The 15,001-nt window shown below is 43.3% G+C and overlaps 1 non-coding gene across 1 annotated transcript; it reads right to left on the reverse strand.

The window, feature by feature from the left end:
- Positions 1–2,375: 2,375 nt before the first annotated feature.
- LOC114631653 lies at positions 2,376–2,519 on the reverse strand. The gene has a single exon (XR_003712986.1). It is a non-coding gene; the product is annotated as a small nucleolar RNA SNORA48 (small nucleolar RNA).
- Between the last annotated feature and the right edge of the window lie 12,482 nt (positions 2,520–15,001).

Here is a 15,001-nt window from a genome sequence, read left to right on the forward strand (position 1 = left end):
TCTCTCTCTCTCTCTCTCTTTCTCTCTCTCCCCCTGTGTGTGTGTGTCTGTCTGATTTTTCATGTCAGCTGCTAAATTAGGTTGACTATGTACAAGATATGTCAATCTACTGTTCAGTAGCACACTTTTAAAAAAACAGCTTTTAATTGATTCTTTGTGAGTTTCACATCATGTGCACCAGTCCTGTTCATCTCCCCTTCCTCTCATACCTGCCCTTCACTCTTACAATCTCCCTGCCCCAGAATAAAAAACCACGCACACAAAAATCTCACCATGGAAGCTATAGTATGTCACACTGTGTCCCACAGCATATCCCTCTGTCCACACATCTTCACTTGCAAATGTTCATCACAGTGAGTCATTGGTCTGGTTCCAGATCTCTTCTGTGATAACATCAATATGGCATCATCACCAGGACTCCTACTAGTTATCCTGTGGTTGCCCTGTGTCATGGAGATCCTGCAGCTTTGATCAGCAGGACCAGTCCTTTCATACTTCCCAACCATTTGCAGATGATATAGATTTTGGGTGGGCCAATTCAGAGCCCTGGATCTGGTCCTGGGTGGTAGCTGACCTGGTCAGTGCTGCTGTTCTCCCTTATCTGCACCACCAGGGCAAGCTCTCAGCACTGCTCCAGCTAGGCCACCTAATGCCACCACAACAGGAGGCAGGGTCAGCTCTCCTGCTCTCATGCCCTTGGGGCAAGCTCATCTTCTCCCATGTTTACAGAGCCAGCTACACAGTGCTGCCCAGTCAAGGCACATGGCCTGTGGGTAAAAAGGCTACAGTGGTAGAGGAGTCCCAGGGACTTTCCATGTGGCGGGTCCCACATATGGGAGAAAGGTATGGAGTTTCAAAGGCTGGAGGCTTTGGTGACGGCAGCCCCCAAAGACACAAGGAAGTCCTTGGTTCCAAAAAGGGTTTATTTTTATGGCGGATGGTGGATGGATCTGGATGTACCCCCCTGAAACTCAGGGCAGACCTGAGTTAAATAGGGAGGGAGAAAAAGGGAGGGTCTGGGGAAGAGTGCTTAATTTATTCCACCCTCTGGTCTTCATTAGTATGTAAATCTTTCTAGGGCCTGAGGCCTGTAGTCATACCTCTACTTGTGCACTTTGGGAGGGGCTGTAATGGCCTACTTGACTGAACAATGTAGGTCTATGGAGACTAGACTGTGTGTGAAGACCCTGGGTTCTGGGGACGTGACAAAACACCTGCCGTTTCTCCCTTGGAGTCTCGGGGTTCCAGACCCATGCCCAGCCAAGAACCAAGATACCCCTATGCAGTCTCACAATGGCCCACTCTCCCAAGTGCTGTAACCTGTCAAGGGCTAGGCCAGCTCTCTCACTCTTACACTCACTGTGCTACCCAGGCGAGGTACAAAGCCCACTCTTCCAAGTGCACAACTGCTGAGGGGGGTTCAGTTCATCCACTCTCATGACCTTGGGGCCAGCTCTCTTGACTGCTTCAGTTGGCAAGGGGTGAGGAAGTGGAGGCCACCTTACAGCAGAGGAATGGCTGGGCCAGTTCTCTCTGGATCACACACTCAGGGCTGGCTCACCTGGGCCCCTGTCATCAGGGCCAGCTCTACTGGGCTGCTCAGGCAAGGAGCAGAGCCTGCTCTCCCAGAACTAGTTCTTCTGCTCTCATGACCCTGTGGACAGCTTTCCTAACTGCCGCAGCTGGTGAGGGGTGAGGAGGGAGAGGGCATCACATCACACCCATACCTCACAGCAGATGAGTGGTGGGGCCAAGCTTTTCCAGGCTCTTGTCCTCAGGGTGGCTCATCTGTGTCCTCATCATCAGGGTCAGCTCTGTTGTGCTGTTTAGGCACCGTGCAAGTCCCATTTGCTCTCCTGTGTGCTGCAGTTGGTGAGGGGCAGGACCAGTTCTGTACAGTCCCTAGATATCCACACGGATGCCCTGTATCCATGTTCTCTAGTGGTAATATGAGCCACAGACATTGACACTGAGCCCTGTTGCTACATTGCCATAGCCATAGACCCAGACGTGGCCCTCAGCAACAGCTCGGGCTGGGAATCTCACCATGGCCCCGGATGGGCCACTCACAGCAGGCACCTCCTCTCCACCCTCGTGTCTCCAGTTCCATCTCTCTCCATGGTGCTCAAGCTGCTCCACTTCTCTCTCTCCCGTCTGACCACCACACACTCGCACATTGTGGTGCAGACTGACCAAGTGGCTGGCAGGACCCTGGGTGACACCTTCCATCCACACTGTGTGGCATGGCAGCAAGAGGGTGTGGTGTCTAAACCCCACCCGTGTCCTGTGCTGGCAGGCAGATCTGTGATCCACAGGTCTCTGCCTTTCTCCTCTGGAACTACATTGCCTGGATTTGATTTGATTTGATTTGATTTCTATGTGTCCTACCCATAAAGCAGCTTTGGCCGCCAAACCATGCATCAAGCTAGGATGGAGAAAGGCTTGCCATCCGCTCTGCCCCTGACTGATATAAGAACACCACCACCACCCAGTTGTCTCTTTGCCCATTGCCAGGAGGGAAAGGAAGGAGTCTTAAAAGTGACATTCAAATACTTCTTCCATGAGGCAAAGGATCTGCCTCATAGAGAGTCAGCATGGATAAGATTGCATGTCTGAGTACAGGCTATAGAGTGGGGCACCTGGGTCCAAGCCCAAATCTATTTATGTGCTGTGTGCCCTTGAGCAAGATAGTTTAAACTCCTGGTTCTGTGTCCCTCACTTATAAGACAGGAAGGCAATAAACAGCACCCATCTCATAAAGCTCTGACAAAGAACAATAGATTTTTTTAGTCTTAAAGAACCTAAACTGACAAATAAAATATGCATTTTAGTATATAACACAATATGTATTTATTATAAAATGAATGCTAAGCCAAACTAATTAGCATATATCTATGTGTCCTAGGCCTACCTCGCTGCTTTATTTTTCTTGGAGAGAACACTTAAAATCTACTCTCTTAGTAATTTTCAAGTACACACTACATTGCTGTTAATGATATTCCCTGGGTCGTACAACATAGATCTTGACCTTCTGCTTTCTGACTGAAATCTCTGTTCTTTTATCATCAGCTCTGTTCACATCATCCTCAGCCCATGATACCCTTCCACAAGCTCCCTCTCCCTCAGATTCTATATAACAAGTGAGATCATAGGACGTTGGTCTTTCTACACTGGGCTCATTTTCCTTAGCACAATACCCTCCAGGGTTATCTACATTATCACAGATGGCGGGGGGGGGGGGGGTCCATTTCTTAACTCTATTCCATTATGTATGTATACCGTGTTTTCTTTATCCATTCATCCCTTAGTAGACACTTAGATTAGACACACATCTTGGCTATTCTGAATGCTGTTGCAATCATCATGGAAATGCAGATGTCTCTGACATTTTGATCTTACTTCCTTAGGCTATATACCTAGTAATAGAATTGATGGATCACATGGTCTATTTTTAATTACGTGGGGAATCTCCATACTGACTTCACAATGGCTACATATTTACATTCCTGTTAGCAGATTCTAGAGTTCCTTCTTCACCACTTCTGTCAGCACTTGTTATTTTCTGAGTTTTGGGAAGTAGCCATTGTATCAGATAGGAAGTAGTGTCTTACTGTGGCTTGGATTGGCTTTTCCCTGGTGATCAGTGATGCCAAACAGTTTATCATATGCCTGTTGGCCACTTGCATATTTTCTCTAGAGAAATGTCTATTTGAGCCCTTTGCCCACTGTTTAATGGGGTTCTTTGTTTTCTTGCTATTGAGATATTTGAGTTTCTTATTTATTTGGGGTACTACTCTATTATACTATGGCTTATACTTTCTTCTATTCTGTAAATTACCTCTTTCCCCTGTGGCTTGTCTCCTTTGCTATGCAGAAGCTTTGTCATTGATGTTGTCTCTCTTGCCTGTCTGTCTGTCTTACATGCGCTTTTGCTTCAATAGCCAAAACGTTACCATCCAGGCCACTGACATGGAACTTACATTCTATGTTTTCTCCTAACTAACTGAGAGCTTTGTGTCCACATGTAAGTGTTTTGTTCATCTTCAGCTGATTTCTGTGCATGTCATGAGATAAAGGTCTAACTTCATTCTTCTGCACGTGGATACTATTTATAGAAGAAACCATCCTGTGCCCCCTGTGTGTTCTTGACATTTTAGCAAAAACCAATTGATCTTAACACACTTTGAATTGCCCATTGTGAGGCTTGGGCTAGTATTTGTTAAATAAATAAAGTGGGACCTTATTTACGCTCAAGGCTTGGTAACTGCTGGGGATATCTAGACTGTGCCTGTCACTCGGTAGGAAGGCTATACTCTCATCATGAAAAGGCTGGTTTGCATTCAGGTAGATGGTCATTAACTCTAATTAACCAAATTCATATTCAAAATTAGGGAGAAAAACACATTTTTTTTCTTTTGAAAATACACTCCATTGTACAAATTTCCTGCCCTCCATTACTTCTTCTTTTAGTTAGGCTGGGAGCAGTAAGGGACATGAGATTTCAGGAAGGGTGGGAGGAATAATACCTGATTTTCAAAAAACATTTAAATCCAAGTTATTGAGATATGAATTCAGTGCATAGGAAGGAAGTCTTTTACTTCTTGAAAACCTCCCGTGAGAATGTCTCTGCAGTCACTAAAGCCAGGCTTTCTCTGCACAGTCTGCGTGCGGGTCAACGGCTTTTAGTTCTGCGGTGGTAGGGAAGGGAGATGACGGAGGTATGTACAGGTATGCAAGCATTTGTGTATGCATACGAACAATGTGTGTGTTCCCATGTGCATGTGTGTGTTCCCACATGCATGTATGTACAATGTCCTGTCTCAGAGTTTGATGTGGTTTGAGCAAGAGCTTATTGCCATCCTCCCACCGACTCCTCTGAGTTCCTCTGACTAGTCTTTCCTTCTCTTCCTCCAGTCACTAGTCAGAACCTTAGACATTAGGAGATTTTAATGACAAAAAATGAAAGAACAAAACCACCTCTACCCACCCTAAAAAAATTAAAATTAGAGTGGTAAAGTCTAGAAAGTGGCCAGGTCCTTACAAGGATGGAACATCCAAACCTCAGCAAGACTCTATGTTGTGCAGAAGCTCTCAGCCGACAGACCACCTGGGTAAGACCATACCCTTGGAAGACTGGTGGGAACTGCCTACAGGGAGTGTTTTTATAGAAGGAGACAAATTCAGTGACACAGCAGTGACAGTGACAGCTGAAGTTTCCCTTCTGTCATAGGCCATGGACATCATAATTGATACAGTTTTCTTCTTTCTTTATGGCTGTGTTACAACAACTTCCAACTGTAGAGGTTTTAAAGAACAACCATTTCATTAAGCCTTTGGGTTATGAGGTTAGAATTGGGATATGGCATGAAAGAGAGAGCTGCCTCTGCTTGATGATGTCTAGAGTCATAGAAGAAATTTGAATGCCAGGAGCGGAGTCTATATCTAGGCACTGGAATGATTCAGAAGCTCACTGCTTGCACGTCTGGTGCCTGAGCAGGGGCGGCCTGAGGACTAGGACCATGAACTCATTATCAGCTGTGAAATGAGCGTACATCTATTTTCTCACAGCTACTGTGAGTCAGGAATCCTCTCTTAAGATTGTAATTACAGGTGTTCTGGCTAGTTTTATGTCAGCTCCACACAGGCTAGAGTCACTGGAGAGGAGGGAGCCTAAATTGAGAAAATGAAATGCCCCCATAAAATCTAGCTGTATGGCATTTTCTAAATTAGTGATTGATGGGAGAGGGTCAAGGCCATCATGGGTGGTGTCATCTTGGGGCTGGTGGTCCTGGATTCTCTAAGAGAGCAGGCTGAGCAAGCCATGAGCAGCACCCCTCCATGGCCTCTACATCAGCTCTTGGATCCAGGTTCCAGCTCTGTGTGAGTTTTCATCCTGACTTCTTTTGATAATGAACCATGATATGTGGTCGCATAAGCCAAGTAAACCATTTCTTTCCCAAGATGCTTTGGCCATGGTGTTTCATCACAGCAGAAATAACCCTGACTAAAACAACAGGTTTTCCAGAAGGCTCAGCCAGAAAAAAAATCTACATCTAAGTGCACTTACATGAATGCCAAAGGCCTCAGGTACTTGTGGATTGAGATTTAGGACTAGTATGGCTATTGCCAAAGACCGTCTTTGGTGCCTTGCCATATTTTGCCATAACATGGCAGCCTTGGTGCAATTGAGTTTCATTCACAATGACTCAAAAACTCCAGATTTAACAAAATTCTAGTGAAAACTACACTATCTTCCATCCCTGGACTGAGAAAGTCATTCTAATCGAATTCTTGCTTATTCAAATTTGAGCACAAGAGAGTTAGACTTCATTTCTTGAGGAAGAGGAATACTATTTCAGGCAGGATTACTGTTCCTATGATGGAAAACCATGACCAAAGCAACTTGGAGAGGAAAAAGTTTATTTGGTTTATGCTTTCATATTACTGTTCATCATCAAAAGATATCAGGACAGGAACTCAAACATGGCAGCAACCTGGAGCTAGGAGCTGATGCAGAGACCATGGAGGGGTGTTGCTTACTGGCTTGCTCCTCATGGCTTGCTCAGCCTGCCTTGTAGAACTCAGAACCGTCAGCCCAGGGGTGGCCTAACCCACAATAGGTTGGGCCCTCCCCCATCAATAACTGTCTTAGGGTTGGATTGCTATCATGAGACACTGTGACCACAGCAACTCTTATTAAGGAAAATATTTAATTGAGGGGTAGCATACAGTTTAGATGTTTAGCCCATTACTGTCATGGTGGAAAACATGGCAGCACGAAAGTAGACATGGTGCTGGAGAGGCAGCTGAGAGTTCTACATCTGAATCAGCAGAGAGCAGGAAAAGAGAGTGACATGGGGCCTGGCTTAAGCTTCTGAAACAGCAAATCAAACCCCCAGTGACACGCTTTCTCCAACAGGACCACACCTTCTAACAGTGTCACCACCCATGGACCATTTTCATTCAAACCACCACAATCACTAATTAAGAAAATGCCCTATAGCTGGATCTTATGAAAGCATTTTGTTTTTTGTTTTTTTTTTTAAATTGAGGTTCCCTCTTGTCAGATGAATCTAGCTTGCATCAAAGTGATGTAAAACTAGCCAAAACAATAGACCCCTTGTCAACTTAACACATAAACATTTCACTGTTAAGCTATAACTTCTTTTCTTGCTCATCCCCAAGATCACACATTGTTAACATCAACATCACAATAAAAACAATTTACAAACTTTTAAAGTCCCACAGTTTTTACACATTCAAACACTTTAAAATTCAATCTCTTTAAAAATCCAAAGTATGTTTTAAAAACTAAAATCTCAGTTAAATTTTATTTTCTTTAACTGTGTGTTCCTGTAAAAATAAAAATTAAAAAAAAAGTTAAATACTGTTTTACTTTAAGAGGGAAGAATCAGAGCACAGTCGAAGTCTAAACAAAGCAAAACCAAATTGCAACAGTGTAAGTAACTTAGTATTCAATTATCTGGAATCCACGATCTTTTTGGCTCCTCCAAAGGGCTGGAGTCACTTCTCTGACTCTGTCCTCTGCAGCACATACAGATTGTCTTTGAGGCTCAGCTCAGCTTCACTCCATACCTGCTGCTGTTCTTGGTGGCAATCCCATAATACTGGCCTCTCCAAAATACTGGAGTCTTCTACTGCAACTGGGTTGCACTTTCACCAATGGTTCATCCTGGACTTTCTTCATGGACTCCATCCTTGCCACACAGTGCCAAGCCTCAACTTCTCTCCATGACCCCCTCCATGCCTTCAAAACCAGTACCACCTGGTTGACTCATACTACTAAATTCAGCTGCCAACAGAAGGTACAACCTTAGTCACTTCTGGAACACAGCTTCTGTGTGCTGACTCTAAAGAAATACTTCCCAGAAGACTTCACCTTAATGCCATTGGTCTCTTCTTCATCACAACTGATTCTTCAGTCTAAGATGACCAATATGCAATGTCCCAGTAAACAAAGATGTCTCTTTAGTGGTTCTGATATCTTGTTAATCACAGCTGATCCTTCAGCTCCAGCTGACAAGGATCACAGCTTCTTCCCACAAACAGCCTGGTAGAATATCTGCTTCCCTCTGAACCTTCATAAGTTATGCCTCCATTGTCTGTGTTGCTCTCAACATTCTTATCTTCCAAGATCCTACAGAGCAGCCCACTGAGTTCTCAACACTCAATGGATTTTTCTAGCCCAAAGTTTCCAAAGTCCTCCTCAAAACAACATGGTCAGGTTTGTCACTCACATAACACCCTACTCCTGGTACCAATTTCTCTTAGGCAGGATTACTATTGCCATGATGAAACACCATGACCAAAGAAATGTAAGGAGAGTCTATGTTAGGGTTTATATTGCTGCAATGATAGATCATGACTAAAGCAACTTTGGGAAGGAAAGGGTCCATTCTGCTTATACTTCTGTATCATTATGCATTGCCAAAAGAAGTCAGGACAAGAACTCAAACAGGGCAAGAACTTGGAGCCAGGAGCTGGTGTAAAGGCTATAGAGAAGCAAGTGCCTACTGGCTTGGTCCCCATGACTTGCTCAGTATTCTTTCTTGTAGAACCCAGGATTACCAGCCCAGGGCTAGTACCACACACTTTCAGATGATTCTAGCTTGTGTCAAGTTGACATAAAACCAGCCAGAACAGATATCATGGATGTCATCTGTGGATTCTGCCACACTCTACCGTTAGACTCTAATCATTCCAGTCTGAAACTGGTGTTCACCTTTGTGTATTGGTTATCCTATTTTGCTTTCAGTTACTGTGATAAATATCACAACAACTGAGCAACTTGAGGACAGGGTTTATTTCATTTTATGGTGTACAGTCCACTATGGATGGAAACTAAAGCAGGTACTCAAGGCAGAACTCTGGGGTGGAAATTCAAACTGAGACCACAGAGGAATTCTGCTCACTGCCTTGCTTCCCCTGGCAAATAGATAAATCGACTATACACTAAAGTTTACCAGACTCAGAGTGTATACAACTCTATGAACTTCTGTATAGTTAGAGTTGGCATTGATATGGAAGCCGTGGAAGTTCACATTATATTTTATCATTGCAGCACTGAATATATTTTATGCACTTATCCACAGGTATTGGGCAAGGGTAATAAAGGAGGATATAAAGCTAATTGGTTTTCTGGTCTAATTCTGTCATCTCTCTCTCTCTCTCTCTCTCTCTCTCTCTCTCTCTCTCTCTCTCTCTCTCTGTGTGTGTGTGTGTGTGTGTGTGTGACTGTGTCTGTGGTGGTGGTGGATTAGCTACCTTCCTTATGCAGTCACATAGGGATGTTACCACCCATAGTGGGTTTGGTCCTCCTACATCAATTGTTAGGCCAATAAAATGCCCATGGATATGTCCACAGGCCAGTCCAGTGGAAACACTTCCTCACTTGAGGTTCCTTCCTCCCAGATGTCAAAATTTGACATTGTAAGCTAACTGTGACAAGGGTTGTAGAGAATACAGATGTGACAGTAGAAGTACTAGCGGTCTCCTAAGGGTGGCCATATAGTTCTTTTTAAATCCAAGCAGTGACACTACCACAGTGAAAGATAGTGCTCTCAGTAATCACACTGGACAACCAGACAGAACAGTCTAGAATAAACTAGCATACCTCATCAGCCCAGTCCTGCTCAATCATCCTCTATTGGGTTCCTATCTAGAATTGCCCATGGAGTCCCAGGTGGGGTCCAGCAGTGTGACTCTGAGGACTTTGGAGAAGCCTCATAATGAGGAATATGAAGTGAGGGTGTGGCCCATCAGGAACGTAAGAAATGTCACTTACTCACTCCCAAGTCACAGACTCCTTACTGAAATTGCTTTCACAAAACAAACTCAAGGAATGTTTGTTAAGCCACATAATTAAAATTTCCTGGCTGATCGAGGGATTCTAACCTTGTCACCAAAGCCCCCCATTCTTTCCATCTTCAGGCCCTGCTTGCCTCTGTGTCAGGTGTAATGGTTAACCTTGACTGTCAACTCTTGGGATGTGTGTGTTAGACTCACCTTAGGTGATGGACTGCTGGTGTGTCTGTGAGGAAAGGAGGGAAGACACACTCTGAATGCAGCCAGCACCATTCTGCAGGTGGGGATTCTGGGATGCATACAAAGGAGGAAGTGAGCCAAACACTCACATCCATCTCCCTCTACATCCTGACTATAGGCACAATGTGACCAGCCAATTCCCACCCCTGCCTCCATGCTTAACCAACACGGGAGACCAAAAGAAACCTTACATCCCTAAGTTGCTTTAGTCACGTCAATGAGAAAAGCAAATGGCACCTCAGGTAGCCTTATTCATGGGGTATCCTGAGATCCTGTAGCCTTTGTGTCTTAGCAACCTCAGTAGGAAACAAAACCTGTCACTCAGACTTGTGAATCCAAATCTCATTGGCTCTGTCTGTCACATGCCCCTTGAACCAACGTGTGGACAAAGGAGATGGAATGCAAGATGATTTGGTAGTGGGACTCAGGGTTAGAGGAGAGAGTCTGAGCACATGAGGGCTTGTTCTGTGTGCTGTGGGAAAAAAGACCAGAGAGAACAGGCAAAGAAGGAAAGAGTAACTCTGGTGGTTCACTTTCAGAGAGTTTTGTCCATGGTTGTCTGGACCCATGGCTTTGGAGTGAGGCAGAACCTCATGTCACAGGATTATGCCAGAGGCTGCTCATATGACGGTGGCCAGGAATCAGAGGAAAGAACATGGCTGCCTGATAGGGATTCTTCTCTTTTCATCCCTTGGCCACCATCCTGTTGTAAGATCTGCCTATATCCAGGACAGATCCTCCTGCTCCCCACATGGAAACATCCCCCAAAACATACCTGGGGGTGGGATTTACTAGTGTTCTGGGTATTTCTCAATTTAATCAGATCTTGACAATCAAGACTTACTTTCACAATTTGGGAGATAAACTGAGATACTGTCACCAGAGCAAGGAAAATGGAAACGGTTTCTCCAGTTCACCTTCCTTATAAAGCAAAGGGCAGTAGCCTTTAGGATGGACGAGAGAAATAGGCCTGTGGGTTGTAGCTGCCAGATATTAAATCTGTCTGAATCTGTCATTTGCATCTCATGACCGCTCTATGAAAACACTGAAATTGATTGCCTCCTTCTCCTTTGATAGATCTAAAAATTGCAGCTACTCATCAGGGGAAGAAAGACTGTATCAGTTATCTATTTTCATAATAATGCTATGTAACAAAGCACTCAAAACCCTGTCAGGAACAGCAACAAGTGTTTCTGCTGCTCAGGAGTATATGGACTTGGAAGACAATGCAGATGGTCCTTCCAGGCTCCTCCAGCTCTCTCTGCCTCTGTGGATGGCCAGAGGTTGGCTGGGTATTCACATATCTGGCGGTTGGCTAGAATAACATCTTCTTACCTTTCCCTTCTGATAATACAGAAGACCTCCTTGAATACATTCTCACAGAAGAGTTGAAAGTTCAAGATGGATTGCAAGTCTCTATCACAGCACTCTGAAACCATCTGCTAGTTAGCAAGATGGGGATTGCACACATCATTAATCCTAGCACTCAGGAGAAATAGGCGGGTGGATCTCTGTGAGTTTGAAGCCAGCCTGGTCTACAGAGTGAATTCCAGGACAGCCAAGGCCACACAGAGAAACCCTGTCTCAGAAACAAACAAACAAACAAACAACAAAAAATCAAACCTTTCTTGATCCAAAGCAAGTCACAGGGCTAAGCTCAGATTCAAGGATAATCTATTAGATGCTACCTCTTTGGTAAAAACCACAGTCACATGACAGAAAGAGATAGGTGGAAGAAGATGGGGTTAGAGCCTTGAACACAGTCTCCTAAAGAACAGAAGGAGACTGTAACTTTTCTTGGTTCTTTGATTTTGCTAAACAGAGACGAATAGAATTTGTTTCTCAATAGACTCTGGACGAAATTCTGAAGGATTGATCATCTTTTTACCTTATTGAAGCAGCTTTTAAAGATGTTCCTTTTTAAGCTACTGTGGAAAACATGATGGCTCATCAAAGCCTAAAAACACTGTTATCTGGTGTGCCAAGTAATACATCTGTCTTTATTCCCCCAAACTGAAAGCAGGCAACTTAACAAATACCCATATACAATGTCCACAGAAGCATTGTTCGCAATAGCTAAAGGTGGAAAGAAACAGCCTGAGCATTTGCTACTGGACAAATGCATAACCAGCATGTGGTATATCCATACAATGGAATAGTATTCAGTCTTTAAAATGAATGAAATTCCAGTAGTCAAAAAGTGGTGGAAGCAGGGAAAATCCTCACTGACAGTTCAGTTTGTTGAAGGCCAATTTGTTGATTCCTATGATCCAACCATAGAAAACACATGAATGGCAGAGGTGCTGAGTTGAAAGTGGAATTCCAGTAAGTAGGAATCTGCTCCTGGAGCCTCATATACTGAATCAGCTTCAACAAGCAAGCAACAAACAAAGGAATCGAGGGCAGTGCCTTTGTCCCTACCCGCTTCACTCAGATGGAGCTCTTTGTAGAGATGTCAATCTTGAAAAGAAAGAACGAAAACACTAAAGTAAGTAAGTAAATACGTAAATAAATAAATGAAATTCTGGTGCATGCAACAACATGGAACAATTTGGAGATCTAATTCTTGTGAAATGTGCCAGGCATAAGAGGACAGATATTGTGTGTTTATTTATGGGGGTCACAAAGAGTGGTCAAACGCACGGAGACAGAGTAGATCAATGATCCCCAGAGGCTGCTGGGAGGTAATGGGGGTTGGTGTTTAATAACACAGTTTCTGTTTGGGATGATGGAGAGTTCTGACTGTGATGGTTAGCAAGCAACACAGAAACGCTCAATCACGTCCTGTAAACTCTATGTTATGTTACATATATTTTACCATAATTTAGAAATACAGGTTCCTTCTCTACCAATGAATTTTCAGTGCCTGTCAGATCCTCTACATGAGAATCTGGGCCAGCCAACAAGAAATCAACAAGCTTGACTTCTTTCACCAAGGACCTCATAGTTAAGATGAGAAATAGACAGCCAAACAGCAGAGGTGACATTAATGGGAATGTAGGCTGTCTACCACACAAGGAAGTGTGATGGTCCATATCTTCTGTAGAACTTGAGAGGTGGGGCTTGCTGAAACACAGGCACATAATCCCCATTTGGTTTAGGAACAGGTGACCATGCAAGCTTGTATGTTTTAAATATTCCCAGCAGATTGAGATGCTCAGCCAGGAGTCCACACAGTCCCTATGCTACTAACAAAGTTGATTCTGAAGAATTGCATCTTACTGATAACTGTGAAAATTGCAAAATCACACACACACACACACACAATTCACTTTGTAGAAGCAAGCAATAGAAAATAATACTGACAAAGATGACTCCCACATGCGGTAAATACCTTGATTGACTACAAATTGTGGCAGACCCTAAATCTCTGTGGTAAAATTTAGAACTCAAAATTTGCCTAGGAAAATTGAACTTGCTAGGAATAATGACCACAAATGAAAACTCATGCCATTAGAAAAAAAAGTAATCAGCAGATTTTGATGCAGACAAGCTCTGATCAATGAATCAATTTTTTTTTCCTGGTCAGACAAGCAATGAAAGACTCAATTGTGTTAAAATAACACCAAGGTCAGCTTCAAGCTGTTCTAAACATCTCAGAAATTTTACTTTTTTTAAAAAAAAACTTTTGATTTTGAAATAATGTCAAATAATGTCAAAGTTACAGAAAAGTCATAATAATAAAATGAAGAAGAGCCTGAGGATAAACTCAAAGGTAGAGCGCTTGTCTGGTATAGTCAAATCTCTGAATCCAATGCCTGGCCTCATACAGATACCACTACACACACACACACACACACACACACACACACACACAGGACAAAGAACTTTTGCATGTTCTTTATTTAAATGCACTAATAGTTAATAAGCAGTGAAGCTATATATAGGAATACATAAATAATACATGCATGTATATACTTATATGCATTTTTTATACGTATACGTACACACAGACACATACATATGCTGATTTTTCAGGAAAAAAATTTGAATGAGTTAATAATTTAACCCAAACAAACATCATTATCTAATATAGATTATCCATATTGAGATTTCAACCATTTCTCATTAAAATTTTCTTGATGTCATTTTTCCACACTCTGGTCCAGGGCCCCAAACAACAAAACATCACCTGGATCTCCTCACTTTTAGTGTCTCCATCTGAATTTACCTGATGATTCTTCATGATTATATTTGGGATGTGTGATTTTCTCTTCCTTCTTCCCTCCCTACCTCTTTTTCTCCCTCTTTCCCTCCCTCCCTCTCTCTCCCTCTCTCTCTCTCTCTTTTTAATTTTTGAGGTGGCCTTGTGTAGCCACAGTAGGATACACACTAGAAATGTAGTCAAAGGTGATTTTGAATTCTTGATCTTCCTGCTCCCAAATGCTGAGATTACAGGATGTACCACCATGTCTGGTTTATGCAATGCTGGAGATCCAATCCAGGGCTTCCTGCATGCTAGGCAAGCCCTCTGTTTACTCCCAGCATCGGATTATATATTTAAAAAACATTATTTATAATTGTGTGTGTTTGTGTGAGTGTACATGTGTGTATGCGTGTGTGTGTGTGTGGGGTGCGTGCATGCATGGGTGTGTGCATGCGTGTGTGGTATGTGTGTGTGTTTGTATGTGTGTGTGCATACATGCAGGTGTCTGTAGAGTCAGAAATGATCAGATCTCCTGGATGGGCAGGTAGATGTGAACGGCACAGTGTGGGAACTGGGAACTCTGGTCCTTAACCACTGAGCCATCCTTCTTGTAAAAATAACTTTTATTTACCTGATGTAATCTTAGTCTTAGAGGTTTACTACCTCAGTTTGCTAACTTAGGCCCATTCCTGGAAGCTTCTAGCCTCCACTACAATCTAATCTAGGCCTAGAATATTTTTAGCCTTTGAGATTTGCTGCTGAATAAGTTCACCCTTTCTAGCTCTTTCT

The sequence above is a fragment of the Grammomys surdaster genome, unplaced genomic scaffold, assembly GCF_004785775.1.
Source record: "Grammomys surdaster isolate TR1022 unplaced genomic scaffold, NIH_TR_1.0 363, whole genome shotgun sequence".
Lineage (NCBI taxonomy): Eukaryota > Metazoa > Chordata > Mammalia > Rodentia > Muridae > Grammomys > Grammomys surdaster.